Here is a 21,556-nt window from a genome sequence, read left to right as displayed (position 1 = left end):
CTGCAGCGTTGTAACCCTTCACATTTTACATGCAGAGAAAGATGAATAGTATATCGTCCCTCCGAATGTGCGGTTGGTTCCGTACAGTAGGGCGATTCTTGAAGCGCATTCCTTATACGCATTCCGCTAATAGTATCCGCTAGTTGGCTCGCCTTTGAAAGAGCTGTATCTTGCTGGTAGTGGTTGGTCCCACTCCAGTCTCCCCAATGGTTGACCTGTCCTTGCTTGTGCCCTGCACAATCGTTGAACAAGTCTCGAATCCAATACCTTAATTGAAATTCCTTGGCCATATCCCATTTTCTTCGTTAAAGCAGAAGTACCAAGTCCCTTGACGTTTGTACCTTTAGCTGTCGATATGAGATGTTCCTTGACGTTGGATTTGTAGCTGCCAAAATGAGATGTCCCTTGACGTTGGATTTGCAGCTGCCGAGATGAGATGTCCCTTGACAGTCTCTTAATCCTTCAATGGCTTCTGGGCGATTATCACCATACTAACTTCCGATTGTAGTCTCATTGTAGAATGCCGTAATTCCTTAACACGTAGCTACCTCCGAAGATTTGGAGCGCTTAGTGAGTTGCCAATACAATGCGCTGTCTGAAATGTATTTAACGCGTACACCTATTGCACACGAAATTTAATATTGTTGGTACTTATCTTGAGTTTGTTGTGGGGTAGCAGTTCAGTCGCCTGGTTGACCAAAACGAGCTACCCCTCATTTTTAAAAAAAAAAAAAAAAAAAAAAAAAACAATGTTCGATAGCTAGCGGAGAACGAGTGGACTGTATGGAATGGAGTATTACTGCGCAGACATCCTGGTAGAGAGAGAATCCTTGCACCTTCTACTAATGACGCTGCAGGCCCAGGTATCCTGTACCCGCGTCCAATCTTCGTGTTATATTCCCAGCTGACATTCATGCCGGTGGGATTTCGGGTTTAAGTAAACAGCGACACCGATCATAATTTCCTATGCACTAGTATATTACATTTTAAGCCTAAGTACAAATAACTATTTACAAAGATGGACAAGTGGTTAACGGCGACTGACTTAAGCGTTAGATATGCCACCTTATATAGCCTTATCAAACAATATCCTCATTGTCGTTAATAAAAGCTCATTGTAGTCCAGCACGCGCGCAAACTGGCGTCGCTTGACCATCGATCGTGGATGGTGTGTACAGTCAGTCCTTCACTTGTTCGGTTGCACTTCCGAACATCCTGCCCCACCTTGAAAGCGCCAGATTTCAAAACAATCAAAATGAAAAAACTGCTATGGTGCCTATGCCTAGTGGTTTTCTCCGGGCGGCCCCTTACCAACAGGAGGTGTATCTGGATATGTCTTCATTGGTAGATGGTATGTTCCGGTGTATTATGCCGACATGCTGATGTGGTCTTATTGATTCGAAGTGGTGTCGCACTAGCTATAGCAGTAAACCGGTTGTCTCCTTGCTTAAGACAAGATACTTAATATTGATGACAGTTTTGGTCGCCATGTTGACCGAGACACGTCATCCCTTCTTGGTTGATAGTTAGAGTTCTGTTTATTACCGCCCTTGACTTGCGGTCTTATATGTGCTGCTATCTGACTACTTCGCAAACCATACAATTCGCTTAACTTGCTTTAACGCATACCCTCATACGCGTTGTATTTTAAAGTCGCTGGTTTGGTTGAATTGACTCCTGGATCCTAACTTTATGTTGGAAGGGGTTGGTCCCACTCTATCCTTTACACCTAATCGTCGCATGACATCTCCCTATAGACGCCATTACCTGTAGCCCTTGTTACACCATTAGTTATTCTTCTCCTGCAGCGTTGTAACCCTTCACATTTTACATGCAGAGAAAGATGAATAGTATATCGTCCCTCCGAATGTGCGGTTGGTTCCGTACAGTAGGGCGATTCTTGAAGCGCATTCCTTATACGCATTCCGCTAATAGTATCCGCTAGTTGGCTCGCCTTTGAAAGAGCTGTATCTTGCTGGTAGTGGTTGGTCCCACTCCAGTCTCCCCAATGGTTGACCTGTCCTTGCTTGTGCCCTGCACAATCGTTGAACAAGTCTCGAATCCAATACCTTAATTGAAATTCCTTGGCCATATCCCATTTTCTTCGTTAAAGCAGAAGTACCAAGTCCCTTGACGTTTGTACCTTTAGCTGTCGATATGAGATGTTCCTTGACGTTGGATTTGTAGCTGCCAAAATGAGATGTCCCTTGACGTTGGATTTGCAGCTGCCGAGATGAGATGTCCCTTGACAGTCTCTTAATCCTTCAATGGCTTCTGGGCGATTATCACCATACTAACTTCCGATTGTAGTCTCATTGTAGAATGCCGTAATTCCTTAACACGTAGCTACCTCCGAAGATTTGGAGCGCTTAGTGAGTTGCCAATACAATGCGCTGTCTGAAATGTATTTAACGCGTACACCTATTGCACACGAAATTTAATATTGTTGGTACTTATCTTGAGTTTGTTGTGGGGTAGCAGTTCAGTCGCCTGGTTGACCAAAACGAGCTACCCCTCATTGCCTTTTACGCTGGTACCGCCTGGCCACTCTCGACTTGTGGCTTATTGTTTATCGATCCGCTCCGAGCCAATCGTTTTAATGGACCATATGTAGCTTCACGATAATGTCCTTGTTGTTGCGTATGTTGTCGATGTGTTGATTTTCCTGATTAGTTGTAGTTCCGTCTCTGCCTATTTCCAATACCTTAGCTGTCAACATTGTTGCCTCACCATGAATTGCCTGTCATCAGCAATCCTGTTGATTTTGCCATATTCGTTATTCATGCCAGTGAAGAAGCTTGAACCATATTCTGCTAAATCAGTTCCAATACCCATTGATTGTGCCGCAGCTGTTTCTCCTTTTAGATGGATCTGTTATTGCACTTTTCTTGCAATTATTGTTTTACATTGTCGACACCGGTGGACGAACCGTTTCGCCCGATTAATGTATCGTAGCATGCCTGCTACTCCCGTTGAATCTGCTAGCGAGAAATCAATTTCACTTCCATCAAATATCATAACCTCTCCCAATATATGTTGACGGCTTAATCGTAGTGCCTTTGATTTTCCTCCGAATGTTTCAATTATATTACGTTAAAGACTTTAATTGTCAGCTAAGTGACTTGATTACTGACGTAGTAGCACTCGATAACTTATTACCCGGTTACCTTTAACCGTAGTCCCTTTTCTTCAGAAAAAATTGCTTTGCTAAACCTCCATCCACTAAACGCACCACCATGAAGCTTCTGATTGCCGTGAACAAAGGACATGATTTGCATCAATTTTTAACCCTTTGATATTACACTTTCAACAGTACAGACAGAATGAGAGCCGAAGTAATCTTTCCTTTGAGCGGGATTACTCCATGATTAATTCCTAGGTTCCTTTACCGCCTCGACTGCTACAAATTGCCCTTGCAGTCTTCGGAGTTGCGCCATACAAACTTTGGTAAGTTAACTCTCGTATCCAGCGGATTGAGGCACATCCACCTTCATCCGATATCACAAAATTTTAAGATTTCACCTTTTAATACCCAATATATAGCCGCACACAGAGCAACACTTATAACAATCGACTGACCCTTCTCTTCTCCCAACAGAGAGTAAGTGCTGCTAGACCGGTATTCAACTGCACATTCACATTTATCCGATAACCGTAATGTACCGATACAGAGAATTTTCGTTTTTTATTTTCACTAAAGTATGATGTGCCATATTGAAGAATATTTTTTTTCTTGTCTAAGGTTAGATTTTAATCTCTTCCGTTTTAAGCTTACACTGTAGAAATCATGTATGTTGATTTGTTCAACTGGCTCACATTGGGTTGATGACTGAGGCCAAGAGGCGAGAGTAGTAATACTGGGAAAGTACCTTATGTTGGGTAACAAATTTGCTTTGTACAAAATTGTTTATTCGGCTTAACGAAATGCAGTGCTTGAGGGTTGTTGCTTTGTCCCTGTGACAAGCATATAGAGAATAAACTTCTGATCACTTGAGGCGTAGTTTAGTAGGCAGTATGGTGTCGGGCTAGAACAAGTAGTAATCCTTTGTCTAGCCTTTTGTAGGTATTTAACACAAACACGAACAACTTCTTGCACTTAGAACTTAGCGATGGCGTCCCGGCGCGTCATTTTCTTCTGCTCAGAGATATTTCCGTTGTAACCTTTTGAGAACCGCTGGCTATCCGATCCGGCTCGAAGGACCAATGTTCGATAGCTAGCGGAGAACGAGTGGACTGTATGGAATGGAGTATTACTGCGCAGACATCCTGGTAGAGAGAGAATCCTTGCACCTTCTACTAATGACGCTGCAGGCCCAGGTATCCTGTACCCGCGTCCAATCTTCGTGTTATATTCCCAGCTGACATTCATGCCGGTGGGATTTCGGGTTTAAGTAAACAGCGACACCGATCATAATTTCCTATGCACTAGTATATTACATTTTAAGCCTAAGTACAAATAACTATTTACAAAGATGGACAAGTGGTTAACGGCGACTGACTTAAGCGTTAGATATGCCACCTTATATAGCCTTATCAAACAATATCCTCATTGTCGTTAATAAAAGCTCATTGTAGTCCAGCACGCGCGCAAACTGGCGTCGCTTGACCATCGATCGTGGATGGTGTGTACAGTCAGTCCTTCACTTGTTCGGTTGCACTTCCGAACAACCTATATCAATTTTGAAACCGTCTGGAAAACAGCCTAAAATGGCCAAATACGACATAATATGATTCCTAAAATCGGAGTGATGACTAAAGGCCGGAAATCAACTCCAGACACCGTTTTGAAATTCAAGATGGTGTAACCTCCGGTTTTCAGTAAATAAGAAAAAAATGCCAAATTATTTATTCCAGAATCGAGATATTGTCCGGAAACCGAAAAACAAATTCAGACTCCTGCTGGAAGCTACCAAAGAAATTGACTACATATGCCATCTGAGATTCCAACAGACGCCATTTTGAAATTCAAGGTCTTCCGGTTTTCGGGAATCAGCCCTAATCAGCCATGGTCGAAACACCGAACTGTGCTGCCCGGTTGCCACCTTTGCATCGAAACACGGCACGACGTGTTTTGCAACTGCAACTGAGTGTTAGTGTTGAATCGACAACACGCAGAGCGATAGCCGAACCAGATTTCGGCAAACACCGGAATCGAGGGATTTGGCTTCGTAAAAACACCGGCCGCAGCCGAGAGTTTCAACTTCGAGAAAGCATCTCGACAACACGCTCGCCTGCTTGTCCTAGCGCGGGTTGATTTGATTAGTGTTGGAAGATAACGAGCAAAATCCGTTTGCGAGTTTTGATGTTTTCAATCAAACCTATCTCGCTTTGGCAAGAGAGTGCGAGGTCGCAAAAGCACTTGTTTACTTGTTAATTTAATGGTCATTTAGGATGAATCCTATATGGTATTTTGCAAGTGCAAGTAATAATTCGTATGCTTTGTGCCGTCAGCGATAAATCAACAACTATTGTTAGCGCCGAAATTAAACGATATTATCGATAAGAAGCGATCATCCAAATTAACGATAAGTATTGATAACTTTTCCATCTGTAGATTTGGCCGTGGAATTTTAACAAATTTGACGCTGACTGGACTATTTGGCATTAATCCTAGAACAGAATACTTTTTGTTTTGTATGGCGTCTGATGATAGAGAAATGCGGTTGAATTAGTTTACTATAGCGTTTGTCGGCATTTGCGGGAAGCCCCAAAGAGAGTAATGTTTAATACTGATAATTTGTTGAACATGAATATATGCAAGAGTAGAAATTTTTCTGAATATATTTTTTAATTTTTTTTTTCACTTGGATAATTTTTCGAATGGACACAATTATTGTTCACAATATTGTCGAAGAAAACAAACCGATCGAATAAACCGTTCCACTGTGTTTCATTTTGCGTTTTCGTGCGATTGGATAAATAGAGAATCAAATGTTGATTATAACCATGATGTATGTTCGGAGATGTTTCAAGATATTCAAAAATGCATCTTTCGATGTAAGAAGATGAGTGATAAATCCACCTAAAAGTGAGATAGAAAATTTACTTTTTCATCAGATTGAGATAGATGCTTGATGTCTCCGGCAAAATTTTAGGTGATCTAAAAACAAGAAACTTGGCCGAAGCCATCATGTTTCTATCGCTTAGATATTATGAGCAACATAAAGTTTTCTATAAATAGGTACTGAAAATCACAATTTTCATTATAACTTTTTTCTCAGATTTTTCCGATTTTTCAAACCTTCTACAAAGTTATCAGTCATCCTAAAATGCATGTTTATGCAGAACATTGTTTTTTTTATCTCCCAAAATAAAAAGTTTTTTGACATATTTCGATATTTTTGGAGATATTCTCACCTCAATCATCTCCATATTACGCAATTTTACGCAAGTGGCAAATCCGTTCGATGAAATAACTATCTTAAGACTTTCAATAAAAGGCAAAAACTTTTGAATGTAACAGTATGTAAGCAGCCTGTACGCCTGTTTTTCAAAGCTATTTGATGCCGCTTTTTTTATACAAAAATTTTAAAATGAAGAGTTTTGAGTTTCGAAGGTGGCACTAAATGATCTTCAGTTTAACTTGCATGCATACTTTGGTAAGGGTAAAAAAAAAGGTGAATATGTTAGAAATAAGTATAAATTTTTAAATTTAAATATATTTTTTCAGTAATTTAAGTGTGGATGCAAATAGTAGCTTTTTTTTCAAATTCCATTTATTCTTCTTACCCGATTTCAAAAGGGACGAGCAGAGAAAAAGTTTTAATGTCACTTTTGGTTACTCACGTGCTTCTGTGATAACAGGATCTGACGAAATGAGCAACCAATGCAGCGGGAAATCTTACTAGTATGATATTCTCTTTATCTGAAGATTAATATAAGAAAAAACTCATATTTTGGTTTATCCATTTTTAACACTAACATCACCAAAGTGTGCATGCATAATAAGCTCAAGATCGTTTAGTGCTACCTTTGAAACTCAAAACTGTTTTATTTTTTAATTTTTTCATGTAAAAATCGGCATCAAATAGCTTTGGAAACCAGGCGGAAAGGCTGTTTACATACTCTTACATACAAAATTTTGTACCTATTATTGTAAGTCTTAAGTTATTTTATCGTATGGATTTGCCACTTGCGTAAAATTGCGTAATTTGGAGATGGTTGAGGTGAAAATATCTCCAAAAATATCGAAATATGTCAAAAAACTTTTAATTTTGGGAGATAAAAAAACAATGTTCTGCATAAACATGCATTTTTGGATGACTGATAACTTTGTAGAAAGTTTTAAAACTCGGAAAAATCTGAGAAAAAAGTTATAATGAAAATTGTGATTTTCAGTACCTACTTATAGAAAACTTTATGTTGCTCAAAATATGTAAGCGATAGAAACATGATGTCTTCGGCCAAGTTTCTTGTTTTTAGATCACCTAAAACTTTGCCGGAGACATCAAGCATCTATCTCAATCTGATGAAAAAGTAAATTTTCTATCTCACTTTTAGGTGGATTGATCACTCATCTTCCTACATCGAAAGATGCATTTTTGAATATCTTGAAACATCTCCGAACATACATTATGGTTATCATCAACATTTGATTCTCTATTTATCCAATCGCACGAAAACGGCAAAATAAAACACAGTGGAACGGTTTATTCGATCGGTATGGTTCCTTCGACAATATTTTGAACAATAATTTTGTCCATCCGAAAAATTAACCAAGTGAAAAAAAAATTTAAAAAATATATTCAGAAAAATTTCTTCTCTTGCATATTTTTATGTTCCACAAATTATCAGTATTAAACATTACTCTCTTTGGGGTTTCCCGCAAATGCCGACAAACGCTATAGTAAACTAATTCAACCGCATTTCTCTATCATCAGACGCCATACAAAACAAAAAGTATTCTGGCCAAATCTACAGATGGAAAAGTTATCAATACTTATCGTTAATTTAGATGATCGCTTCTTATCGATAATATCGTTTAATTTCGGCGCTAACAATAGTTGTTGATTTATCGCTGACGGCACAAAGCATACGAATTATTTCTTGCACTTGCAAAATACCATATAGGATTCACCCTAAATGACCATTAAATTAACAAGTAAACAATTGCTTTTGCGACCTCGCACTCTCTTGCCAAAGCGAGATAGGTTTGATTGAAAACATCAAAACTCGCAAACGGATTTTGCTCGTTATCTTCCAACACTAATCAAATCAACCCGCGCTAGGACAAGCAGGCGAGCGTGTTGTCGAGATGCTTTCTCGAAGTTGAAACTCTCGGCTGCGGCCGGTGTTTTTACGAAGCCAAATCCCTCGATTCCGGTGTTTGCCGAAATTTGAAACACCCGTGGCGGAAATGAAAAACAGCCACTGCCACCGGTGGTTCGGCTATCGCTCTGCGTGTTGTCGATTCAACACTAACACTCAGTTGCAGTTGCAATACACGTCGTGCCGTGTTTCAGATATGCCACTCAGTGTAGAGCGTGGTTTGGACATGGCTGGCCCTAATGGCCGAGTACCATCCAATATGGGTATTTCTGGAACCAAAACTGTGTCCAGAGACCGAAAATCAAATACAGACGTCATTTTGAAATTTAATATGGCGACTTCCGGTTTCTGGAAATGACCAAATACCACACAATATGGGCATTTCTGTAATCGAGATGATGGCCAAAAACCGTTTCCAGACGCCATTCTGAAATTTGAACTGGCAACTTCCGATTGCTGGAAAATAGCCAAAAATAGTCATTCCAGAACCTAGATGATGCCAAGAGACCAGAGATCAAATCCAGACGCAATTTAGAAATACAAGATGGCGACTTCCGGTTACCGAAAACGACCAAATACTATAAAGTATGGTTATTTTTGAAATCAAAATGATAGCTAACGGTCAAAAATCGAAATAATTATGAAATCCAATATAACGATTTCCGGTTTTTGGAAAACAACCAACGATGACCGAACACCACCTAATATGAGTGTTCCGTCGTTTCAATATCCAACGTGGTGACTTCAGGTTTCCAATAATCACCAATGACCACCCAAAATAAATAGTTTGTCATTGAGACGATGCACAGTGCGTTGAATGTATGGGAACGCGGGACATACATCAAAACAGCCATTCTAGTTTTTTTTCAGTTGGTGTGACACGAAAAATGTTTAGTGCTGATGAGAGTTACAATTTGCATAATTGGCGAATGTCAAATACGTAATCGCAAAAATGTCTCAAACGCCAATTTTTTGTACATAGGCATAAAATGATAATTTTCCAAGAATATTATCCATTACGAGATAAAAGGCTTGAAGAGCATATTCAAATAATTTATAGGCGATGAAAAAGTAACCTAAACGCCATCACAATTAGTTTTTATTATTATTTTCATTTAATACCCTTTTGATTATGTTTATATACGGTTTACTGTTGCAAAACATTTAGACATCATTAATCCAGGAATCTTTTATGTGTTTGGCACATAAACTACGTGTTATACATAAAAATAAGGGACATATGTAGGATAAGCTACTCACTCTTGGTTCCAGAGGTATCATTCGAAAACGCGAATTCCGGTTGAAAGAGCAAACTTGAGCAATGGGAGTCACTTCCAAAGTTTGCAGGATATTCCTAATAAGAGGAAAAAGTGAAATTCAGAGAGGTACTTTGGAGTACTTTTTTTGACAATCGATTTTAAATCGAAAGTGTCTTTTTTCTTTAAGCATAAAGGAACATGACCAAGAAGCCTTTAACTTCCAAATGCGCTACGTTGTGTCTCAATAGTAACAAGTAAAATGTAGTAGTTACATGCCGTCGTCGACTTTCAGATCAAGATCTCCACAGCAGAAGCAGCATCCATAATTATTGCATTATCATTTCCAACGGAGAAACCTTTGATAATTCTCACCGACACTGCGTGCGTCATACCGGCGCTCAGCGATAAGAGAGCTATGCATCCGTATATTCAATGGGTCCAGATAAAAATGCTCTTGAAAACAGTGTGTTTGCGTGGATTCCTGGTCACTGTGGTGTTCCGGGTAACGAAGAAGCAGATCACTCCGCTACTTCGGGATGTAACATAAAAAAATGAACAACGCGCCCTCTTGCGGATGATCTCAAAATATGGACAACTGACATTATCCGGAAGGCATGGACAAATGAATCCTTCCTCCGATAATCAAAAGAAGATACTCGTCACTGGGGTGACCAAAATTATCATCGATCCCAGGTGGTAATTTCACGAATCCGATGCGGACGCACCCGCATAAGTCACAACCAGACTTCCTGAAATCTCGCTCGCACAAAGAAGAGACAGTGTGCTTTGCGCTACAAGTCTCGTTTCTCATTCAGTCGCTTCGTGCTGTGTGCAGCGTGCGAGCGAGAAAACTTACCATTCGTACGAGCCATGTCTCGTCGCATGGGAATTTTTATTGCGACGTACACGAAGATATCTCGTCTCTCAACTTAACGAGTGCGGTGCATGGGCGTCGCGTACTTGAGACAGCTTGCGTGCAAATTCTCGTGAGCTCGTCTCGCGAGCTTGCCTCGCATGTTGCTTTGCGCTAATGGTGCGAGAAGGAAATTGATTTGGCGCAGAAGGAAACAGGCAGGGGATTTCATGTTTTTTTTATTTACGGTGTTATAGCAGCATGCATCAAAACACCGTTAGAATTATCAATGATATAACCTAGTTTATTTATTTATCAATTCAAAATTCTGTGATTAATTCATCCGACTTTTGTTAACATGAATTAAGAACGTTTTGTTACTATACTTATTATGCTAACGGTACGAAAATGCACCGGATGCAGAGTGCTACGTTAGTTAACAGAAGTGTTCCTTTCGTCGGTTTAGATGTCATTGACTATCTTATGATAGAACTTTGTTTTGTAGTTCTAAGGATAAAAAATGTGGTTTGAAATTACAACATAAGTTTTTCGGGAGTTAAAAATAGTAAAACCATTTAAATTGTTTATATTTTCTAGTACATGTTGGTGTTGGATAGAATTTTCGAATTGAGTACACTAAAGTCGCTTTTTATGCGGGGGATATATGCCGCGTAAAAAACCGCGTAAATTCCGGAATCCGCGTAAAAAAAACCGCGTAAATTCTGCAATCCGAGTGAAGAGGAACCGAGATCCGCAAGAAAAAAAAATACCGCGTAAATTCCGGAATCCACGTAAAAAAACCGCGTAAAAGCGACCTTAGTGTATAGATATTGCAAATCAGGTTCTGAAGGTTCGTGATAATCTGATCGTAGTAATATAGTTTTGTGAATTCTTCCGATTAATACACCTTCAGAAGGGTCTGACGGCATATATCGTATGTAGGTACGGTAGGCAGCCTATACACCAGAGAGACGCAGAGACACTCACCGTTAAGGCTGTCAACATCAAAACGGATAACGGCAATGCAAAATTATACAGCTCGCCCGTTTTGATGTTGACAGTTTCCTCAACGGTGAGTGCTTTGTCATTTCTCTAATATACAGTTTCACTAAGGTACAGTACGGGCGTCTCGCTCAGTTCGTAAAGCGATAAGACAACGTGTGGTGCGCCGCAGTCTCTTACCGAAGAAAAAAAAAGAAAAGAAACCTCTCGTCGTTTCAGCGCGTGTACAGGAAGTCTGTGTACACGAGAAAGTCTCACGAGCTGTAGCGCACGAGCTGTATCAAGTATGTACAGTACGGGCGTCTCGCTCAGTTCGTAGTGCGATGAAACATCGCCTTGCGCATCGCAATCCGAACCGAAAGAGAAGCGAAAGAGCAACCTGCAAATTGCATGTGACGTGTCTCGTCTCGTCGCACATGCATGGAAATTCTACGAGCGAGAGAAAGATTTCTCTCGTCGCTTGAAAAAAAAGCGCGTGCACGGGAAGTCTGGTCACAACTATTCCGGTCGAGGCGACTTCCGAACCAAATGCGATACATGCGAAACTCGGTACAGCATTTTATTTGCTGCTGCCTACAATACCAAGGTCCACGAAATCTTTACGGAATCTCAACAAACATCAAAAAAGCAGTCTGAGACGACCCTTTCTAAATTTCAACCTTGATCACCTATCTAAAAGATATGAAACTGTTCCAAAATATATTTATAAGCAAGATGCAGACCACTACTAAGAATCAGGACCAAAAAAAGAATTGGAAGAGAAATAATGCTACTAGAACATGACGAAAACCCGATTACGATATCCACTCGAGAAAAGCTGCAATAATTATAAAAATAAAATAAAAAGTCCTTCCTGGGTTGTTGCCCATTCTGGACTATTTTTTGTATTCTTACTTGACTTTGAGTTTGGGAATGGCAAACCAACCTTTAGCCGAAAGAAATAAAAAACAGCGAAGTAACTGGCTAAAAAATTAGCGAAATCGCTAAATCACTAACTTAAAAGTAGAGCAGCTCAATAATATCAAAAAAGTAGGAGTGATAACACCCAATACCATAAAAATGGCCGGTGGAAGTAATTGTGTGAGCTTTGAACCACTAATTCTAAGATTTTGTTCAAATACATATTTAGAAAATTTCTAAATTTCCGGACATATTCTCAGAAAACCGGAATTCCGGAAATGAAACATATTCATAGATGTAGCTCTCTGCTCGGGGTTTTACCTGTAGCTTAGGCAATTTCGAGTAACAATAATTAGCAGGTCTAGTTTGTGCTCGGTTCACGTTAAGTGTTCTGTTTTGACCGTTCATGGTCACACCCGAATTTTCGGTTTGCAGTGCCTCTAAACAATTTGTTCCTTTATTCACGAACCCAAAGATGATGGTCTTGTTGTTAACGTTATTCATCATTTGAGGAGAAAGCGAAAAAAACTGTCTCCAACTGTGACAATCGCGTTTCCTTTCAATTCAGGACGCACCATTATAAACCGTTCAACATGAGACACCGTTCTTCCGCTGCAAGTGACATTATTCACACTCAAAAGAAAAAAAAATAAATGAATCGACATCGTTTCATCAATACAAATTTGCTCTGCTCGGCTAAATCCATTCATCTTTGGAAAGCTTTCCGGTTTTACTTTTTCTTCCTGCGCCAGCCGAGAATGGCCCATTTTTTGGCGCGAGAAACCATTAGGTCTGTCTATCATCGCCGCCGTGCCGGTTCGAGTTGGACTGCGCTAAAATGTAGATGTGCCCACATTCTGGCATCAATTTCAACCTAGCCGGCTTCTGGGAAGTTATTTTCCAAAGGCGAACCTTCCTCGAATGGGCGCAACCCGCAGCATCCCGAAAGTGGGGTCGTTTTTCTTCATCACCTTTTAGTTTAACGTATTGGAATTTTAAATATTCAACCATTAGATCGCAATTTGCAAATGGCACACTATTATTCACCACCGATTCGATGGTTTGACAAAGACGAGAGAAAAAAAAGCGACGCTTGGAGTAGCTTTCGATTTGTGCGCCAACTTTTCCGCCCGCGTGCTCGAGTTTGGAACCGTCGGGTCTCGTGCGCGATTTGATGGTGAGTACATTTTCTGGCCTCCCCGTGCCGACGAGGACAGGAAAATTTATCAATCCTTTATACTCCAACAGAGGCTTCTGCGTTTTCGATGAAGCGTTTCAACTTGAGTTTTCCACCTCCGTACCTGCCAGAAACACCCAAACGGTCGGCATAAGTGTCATCCACGTAAGGACGAATGTGTAGATCCGGTGGGGTTGGATTCGACTAATGGATTTTTCTGATGAGCATTAATCTTGAATCCTGGTTAAGGGTTTGTGAATGCAATTGTCGTTCGGATTCGGTTGGGGAAAATTTCAATTTTCGATTTCAAGTTTCCAACGCATTCGGCTATCGATAGCTATTTATACAAGTGGCAGTATCGAAATGTACTCACTTTTTGTTAAGATTCAAGTTCCAAGCATCGGTGTCACATAAATAGTTGCACGTACGTGTGGAGTTGATCCACCTACGCAGCAGCAGAATAGTTTACAAAACTGCCTATTTCGAGCGCAGCTGAACACACACAACACCGAATGGAATATTTCCCTCTTGTAACACACTCACTGAGAGGCAGCACTAAACCAGCTTATGTCACTGATAGTCAAACAACTGAACACCGCGACGGTTAGAACCGAACTGACTAATGATAACGCGGCCTCTCGTTTGAGCTGCCTGCGCACATGCTTACGTTATTTACTCTGCAAGCGCAAATGCATGCAGTGGCAAACTCCCAATTAGCGAGATACACAAGCGCCGAGGACCGTGCGGCGACAAATTTTGCATTGATTACCGCCTCGTGTCGTACCTCCCTGCCTCGAATTTTGTTATCAGTGCAGAGAGCGTAATAGGGAGAGAGAAGGAGAGAATAATAGTAGTAGCCAGATTATCTGTGACGTAATGGTGACAGAATCCTATAGATAGTTCAGCAATGGGAGAAACTGAGAGCGCGAGAGCTATTTTGGACCGTAATAAACAAAAAATGTTGGTCGATTTCACACTTTGCTTTAAAGCTCTCTCGGACCGGTTCAGTACGAAGTGATGCTGTAATCTGACTTTTCACAGAGGTGATGATTCGCTTACGATGACTACAGTGAAAACGCGAAATGGAGGCAAACTAAAATAAATACCTCTAGAATTTGAATTCCGTTTACAAAATTATTGACTTGTCAAATCTCAATATATGAATAAACTGAATTCTTTTTTACGCGTTTGTTTTTTACGTGATTTCATTCTGCACGATTTTTTTTTACACGTAGCTCCGGAACCCTTGTAAAAACATTGACCACTCAGCAACTGTACGTTCCACCCCTCTTTCAGAGACTATTTCTTCATTCTCTATTTCATGTATGTCATGTTGATGTAACTTTCTCTAATTATGTGTTATTGTGTAAAGTGCTTAAAAACAACACAAAGAAAGTTCATGTTCTAGCAAGCAGACTAATTTTATTTCTAAAATTTTCAAACCAATGAAATAATGGCTCAAATTAAGTCTTGACAGGAGTTATTTTTATTATTTTTAGTCTTTGTAGCTCTAAAGAATATTTCTAGTTTTGAGCTATTTCCTCAATTTCATTGTATTTTTTCAGCAATCAGAACTTTCTGCCATTTTCGACTGTTGGTTGCCTAATGAATGTTTATAGTTTTACTTTGTTAGCACTCTGTTGATCTTGTGTATAATAATTTATTTATTTTCAATTTTTTTTTCATTTTTCTAGCAACTTCATATTAGCTCTCTCACCCGTGCGAATGTGAGCTTTATAACCATTCCCTCGGTAAGGGGGCTACTGTTCCTGTAGTGTTTCATGTAAGGTGTAAAAGATACTAGTTATTGAGACATTTTCTTCAACTTTACTCAACTCTTCATCGAATGGAAGTCGCCATCTTGAGATCAAAAGTGACAGACATCGAAATTAGTTCTCTGGTCGTCATCTTATCAAAATATGTTCATATTGGGGAACATTGTCGGATTTCCTGTCACCGGAAATAGCCACATTGAATTACAAAATGTTTTCGGAACTGCGTTCGGTGTTTTGTCGTGAAATACCAGCATTAAACAGATTCCTCAATATTACCTAGCTTGTTTGAAATCGGCCAATTAGAAACGGGCACGGAACGACATGACCACAATTTTCAGACGAAAGAAGTGCCAGCAAGAGGATCGTGAACATGCAGAGCAGGAGCAGCTGTTCCATGCCATTGGTACGTGGAAGTTCTATGAGAAGGTAAACCAGTCTCGCAGAGGCTATGTGCTGCAAGCCGACCTGTGCAACGACGCGAACGGGAACCTTTTTACGGATGCCAGCGACGTGGTCGACAGGTGGAAGGAGTACTTCGATGGACACCTGAATGGCGATACAGTAAACAGAAGCGGAGCAGGAACTGATCTAGGAGCACCAGCAGCAGATGACCGAGTAGCAGCTCCCGATGTTTATGAAGTTCTTTGTGAAATCGGGAAGCAAACGTAACGAACAAAGCCGCAAGCAAAGACGGACTGCCGAGCGAGCTCTTTAAACATGAGAGAGAGGCGCTGGCTTGAGCGCTGCAATTGGTCATTTCCAGGATTTTGCAGCAGGAAAAACTGCCATACGAGTGGATTAAGGGAGTCAACTGCCCCATCTACAAGAAGGACGACAAGCTGGAGTGCCGTAACTATCGCGGTATTCAACTAAGCAATGCCGCCTACAAAACAGTTTCACAGATCCTGTTCCGTCGTCCAACACCTTTAACCAGGAGGTTCGTGGGCCAGTACCAAGCGGGTTACATGGGAGCCGTGGTACGGACCAGATCTTCTCGATCCGACAGATCTTACAGAAATGTCGCGAGTACAACGTGCCCACACATCACATCTTCTTCGACTTCACGGCGGCCTATGATAAAGTCGACCGAGAACAGCTATGGCAGATCATGCACGACAACGGATTTTCGGATAAACTGACTCGACTGATCAGGGCCACCATGGCACAAGTGAGGTGCTACGTGCGTGTTTCGGGGATACTCTCGAGCCTTTTTGAATCGCGCAGAGGATTAAGACAAGGTGATGGACTTTCCTGTTTGCTGTTTAAACATCGTCCTTAAGGGCATCGACACGAGGGGCACGATTTTCACAAGGTCTGTTCAGTTTTTGGGCTTCGCGGATAACTTTGACATCATAACACGTAACTTTGCGACGGCGGAAGAAACTTACGCCTGACTGGAAGCCGCAGCAGGACGAATAGGACGCAAATAAATGCGCCGAAAACGAAATACATGCGAGCGAGAGGCTCCAAGGAGAACAACATCAGCCTCTCAACTCAAGTCTCTGTAGACGGCGATGACGTTGAGGTGGTTGACGAGTTCGTGTATTTGGGGTCACTGGTGACCGCCGACAATAACACCAGCAAAAAGATCCAGAGACGCATCCAGGTTGGAAATCGTGCCTACTTTTCACTTCGGAGGAGACTTCGATCGAGTCGAATGCGACAACGCCCGAAGTTGACGCTGTACAAAACCTTGATAAGACCGGTAGTCCTCTACGGAATCGAGACTACAACGCTTCTCGCGGAGGACCTTAACGCTATTGGGGTTTTCGAACGGAAGGTGCTACGGACTATCTACAGTGGAGTACTGACGGACGACGGAGAATAGCGACGGCGCATGAACCACGAACTGCACGCGCAGCTTGGAGAGAATCCCATTGCACACCTGGCAAAAGTCAATATGTTGCGGTGGGCCGGTCACGTCGTAAGGATGCCGGACGACAACCCTGTGAAATCACTTCTTTTCAGCAACCCTACCGGCACCAGAAATAGGGGAGCGCAGCGTGCACGATGGCTCGACCAGATAGAAGAAGACTTGCGGGTGATGAGACGCCTGGGGATTGGCGAAACACAGCCCAAAACCGAGCAACATGGCGACAACTTCTTGATACAGCACGAGCCACTACGGCTCTCGTCTGATTGGTAAGGTAAGGTAAGTGACATGAACAACAAACGTATTTGAAAAATATCTAACATGTTTTCTCAGCTACCTATTTTTCGTGAAGAGATTATTTGCGTGAAGAAATTTACATTTAATGTTCATTTCAATTTCAAAATAACTTTATATTGAGTAAATAATGCGTTATAAAGATTTGCGTTATAAAGAGGTTACGTTGTAAGGTAGGTTACGTTATATCAAGGAGTACCTGTATCGAAAATTGGGGTAACGAAAATTTTCGATGAAATCAGATGACTAATGTTGTTACCTTTGTAGGCAGAAAAAAACAATTTTGTTTTTTGTTCTGTTTTTGGAAATAACAGAATTATATTAAGCCGATATTTACGAAGAATGCACAAATTAAACATCAAATTTTCACGAAATCGTTGAACAAATAAACTAAATATGCTTACGTGCTCTTATGAAATCGTTCAGAATGGTATATTTAGTAGCTAGATTTATCCTGAATTTTGTGAAACAAACCATTTTTCACAACGCTTCCATATCAATCTCAAAACATGAATCACTGCTCAATTATTCATCTTACGACGCCCCCATATTCATCACACTGTTAATCATGAATGAATCACATTATCATGAATGAACGTAGCCGCAACCCATCGTAATAGGTTACCTAGAAATCCGCTGTAGTTGTTTACGAGCAAAATTGGTAATCTAGGTAACCACTGCAATGCTGTCGAATTATGTTAATTCAACATTTTCAGTATGATTTTTTCGTTTTAACAGAAACTGATTTGGCAACTTTTGATTTTCTTCAACGCAGTGAAAACAGATAAAAACACATACAGTTAAAATTTAGGAATTGTAGGAATTCATCTCATATATTTCTGCTAATTCAAGCTTGTTTTAGGTAATTTGAGGTGAACATTTCAAAGATTAAAGTATTCTTAGTCACAACAACAATATCGCACGCAAGCCTGGGGGGCTTATGCGGTCTCGATCAACTAGATTAGTTGAGAGAATTCGTTATCGATATTGTTTTTGGCACATTTTGCATGTGTAGGATAAGTACAACGTTACACCGTGCCCCAGTGCTGAGTCGAGAAAATTTCCAGCTCGAAAAGATCCTCGACCTGATCGGGAATCGAACCCGATATCACAACCGTGTGGGAGAGCTAGAGGGACCGACATCGCTAACCACAGAACCACGGGGACCACTCAAAGTATTCTCAGTGTAGTGAGTGATTTTGTTCAGTGATTAAAATATAAAATGGTCCGCTAGTAATGTAAAAAACTTTGGTTGGCTGCTGAACGAGTTTCGTTGTAGCCGTATATAACAATGCGCGGATTTTGTTTTTTGAGGTAGATGATTGAATTAAATGAATTTTCGAGTACAAATACCCGACTATAATATCAAATTTAGCGCTTTTAAGTGAGTTTTCGAGGATTATATTTTATGAGAAATCTAAAGTGAACTAAGAAGAATCCATCCCATGGATTAGCAGATTGATTTAAGAAGAAAATATGCGTTTTTCCTGTTTTCAATTGAGTTTTCATGTTTTATGATATGAATATATGGGCTGAGATGAATAATGGAGCAGCTCCCCTGTTTTGCTTCAACTTTTCTATTTCAAATGTACATCAAAATTCGCTTGGGACGACCTTCAGAGTTTCAAACCTTTGACATCCTTTTCAAAGATATTAATGTTTTACATATGGGTCATTCCATACGAAGTGTACATGTCACTTGGACACGACCATCACAGATTTTGCTCAAAGTTGGGGTAATTATTCAAATACTGTCTCTTTGGAAAAATCCCAATTTTGGTATTGATTGGAATGCCCCCCGCTCTCCAGGACCCCTCTCTTTATTGCAAAGTCACGCAATTTTTGTCAAAAGTCTCTTTTTTTCTTTTTCTTACAATTCATAGACGTAGGATGTCTGAAAAATACTGATGGATGATTTTTGAAGAAAATAAACCAAGGAATATAAGTTTTGACCGGAAGTGTTGTCAGATAATTTATTTTTGTATTTGAAAACTTAATTTACATTTTTCGGCAAATGCAGCCATTTTTATGTGAAATTTGATTATTTTATCGTGTTCCTTGGAAAATTTCATATAAGAAACAACTATCATCCCGAGGTAATATGAGCCAATCTCGAAATATAACATTTTTACGAAAAAAGTTGTAAACGTCGTAATAATTTTTTTTATAATTTATAGACGTAAGACACCCGAAAATGAATGATAGGCCAATTTTGAAGAAAATAAACCAAGGAATCCAGGAAAAATATTATTTTCGACCGGAAGTGTTGCCAGATAGATTATTTTTGTATTTTAAAACTAAATTTAAATTTTTCGGCAATTGCCGCTAATTTTATTTTAAATTTGATGGTTTGATCGTATTTCTTGGAAAATTCAACGTAAGAAACACTCATCACTACGTGGTAATATAAGACAATCTGAATTCTGAATTTCGTAATTAATTTTTCGTAAAAATGCTATATCTCAAGATTGGCTCATATTACCACGGGGTGGGTGCTTCTTACGTAAAATTCTCCTAAGAAATACGATGAAACCATCAAATTTAAAATAAAATTGGGTGCATTGGCCAAAAATGCAAATTTAATTTTAAAATGCAAAAATAATCTATCTGGCAAAACTTCCGGTCAAAAACAATATTTTTTTCTGGATTTCTTGGTTTATTTCCTTCAAAATTTGCCTATCGCTATTTTTCGGGTGTCTTAGGTCTATAAAGCCTTCAAATAATAAAGTCACATCAAACGGCTAATTGAAACGTTGAAAACAAGGTCGGGCGCATTATGAAAGCGTGTGCGGTAAGAACCCTTTCACACCTAGGTTCACTTCGCGTGCTGTGAAAAACCACATCAGCGCCTGATTGCTTAGTTTTCCCTTAGTGTGCGCGTGAGTGTGTGTGCTGCTGCTGAGCACCGAATGCAACCTGGTCTGGTCTGGAACCGACCGGCAGCCACATCATGCTTGCAATGCACACGTATGTAGGGTATGCGAGTGTGGACAATGCGCCAACCAATTCACTGGAATAATCCTTGTGCCTACGTAAACCTAGTTTGTCAGCCGTCAGCAGCTACCGCAGGAAAAATCAATTACTATACCGGTCTTAATTTATTGTTAACTCATCCGCAAAACCGCCATCCATCATTACCATCGTCAGCGTCATCATAGGCAGCAGCAGCAACAGCAGCGGTCGGAACGCAATCCACAAGGTGCTGTTATATTCAACAGTTTAGGACACAGGTGCTATCACGGTGACAGGAAGAGTGATTTTCCTGGTATTTTTTCTTGCCACCCATAGGAAGAAAGGAGGTCGGTAGAAGCTGATTTGTTAACATGGCTCAGCGTTTACTAATTGTCATGTATATAGATTAAAGATGGATGAGAGGTCATACTTTATTACAGCGATAGAACAAGTTTCACGGTTCACTCGCTGGTTAATTGTACACGTTGAATTTTATGGGGTGCAAAACACATTGCATTCAATGTTTTCGTTACTTAAGAGCACACGACTATAATCCAAATCGCTCCCTAACATGTGACTTAACCACCCACAGGTTTCATTGCTTATTCAAAGCACCCAAGCGTAAAAAACATCCATCCTCGGATATTGGGTGCAAACGAAATCGTTGAAGTTTGTTATGTTAATTTGCACCGGACATTCTGGCAATTTATATTTGTAAGTATAAATTGCGACCATTATTAGTGGCGCACGGAGTTCGGGATTGTTGGGCCACACGACCTGCTTGTCCTGAGGTGCCTTAATTTTTCATTACGTTCCCCGTTTTACTAGCATCCAGTCCGACAATAAATTGCTCAGCACGTGCTCCGGAAGCAAACAATACATCATGCGACGTTTTGCTAACCAGTTACCGAGAACGGACAGGGAAAAAACTTTTCCCGCTTGCAAGGAGGGCACCCTTGGACTACTTGGGACTGCAGCTGGTTGGCAGATGGCGACACCAGCAGGCACCCGAACAGGGAAAGCTGTTGCTACTCATGTTCTTTATTTACAACATGAGAAAGAAACGTTATAACGAACCGTATTGTCCATACGCTAAATTAAAATGGTTTGCGGACTGGCATTGCTTCCGTAACGAAAGATACCGGAGAGGTTACACGTTAGCGGTTACAAAAGTGCGGGGAAAGGAAGCATTTCGTAAATTTA

At 40.4% G+C, this 21,556-nt stretch overlaps 1 protein-coding gene across 2 annotated transcripts in view; it reads right to left on the bottom strand.

The window, feature by feature from the left end:
• The window catches only part of LOC129721104 (axotactin), a 154,003-nt gene extending 139,912 nt beyond the window's left edge, over positions 1-14,091 (bottom strand). The window contains exons 1-2 of one of the 2 annotated variants that reach the window (XM_055673252.1): positions 13,833-14,091; positions 9,529-9,622 (exon numbers count right to left, since the gene is read on the bottom strand). The gene's annotated coding sequence lies outside the window, so the exon portion shown is untranslated. The remainder of the gene's footprint in view (positions 1-9,528; positions 9,623-13,832) is intronic. The other variant, XM_055673251.1, reaches the window with a different exon arrangement.
• Between the last annotated feature and the right edge of the window lie 7,465 nt (positions 14,092-21,556).

The sequence above is a fragment of the Wyeomyia smithii genome, chromosome 2 (genome assembly GCF_029784165.1).
Source record: "Wyeomyia smithii strain HCP4-BCI-WySm-NY-G18 chromosome 2, ASM2978416v1, whole genome shotgun sequence".
Taxonomy (NCBI): domain Eukaryota; kingdom Metazoa; phylum Arthropoda; class Insecta; order Diptera; family Culicidae; genus Wyeomyia; species Wyeomyia smithii.
This window is presented reverse-complemented; position numbering and strand designations above follow the sequence as displayed.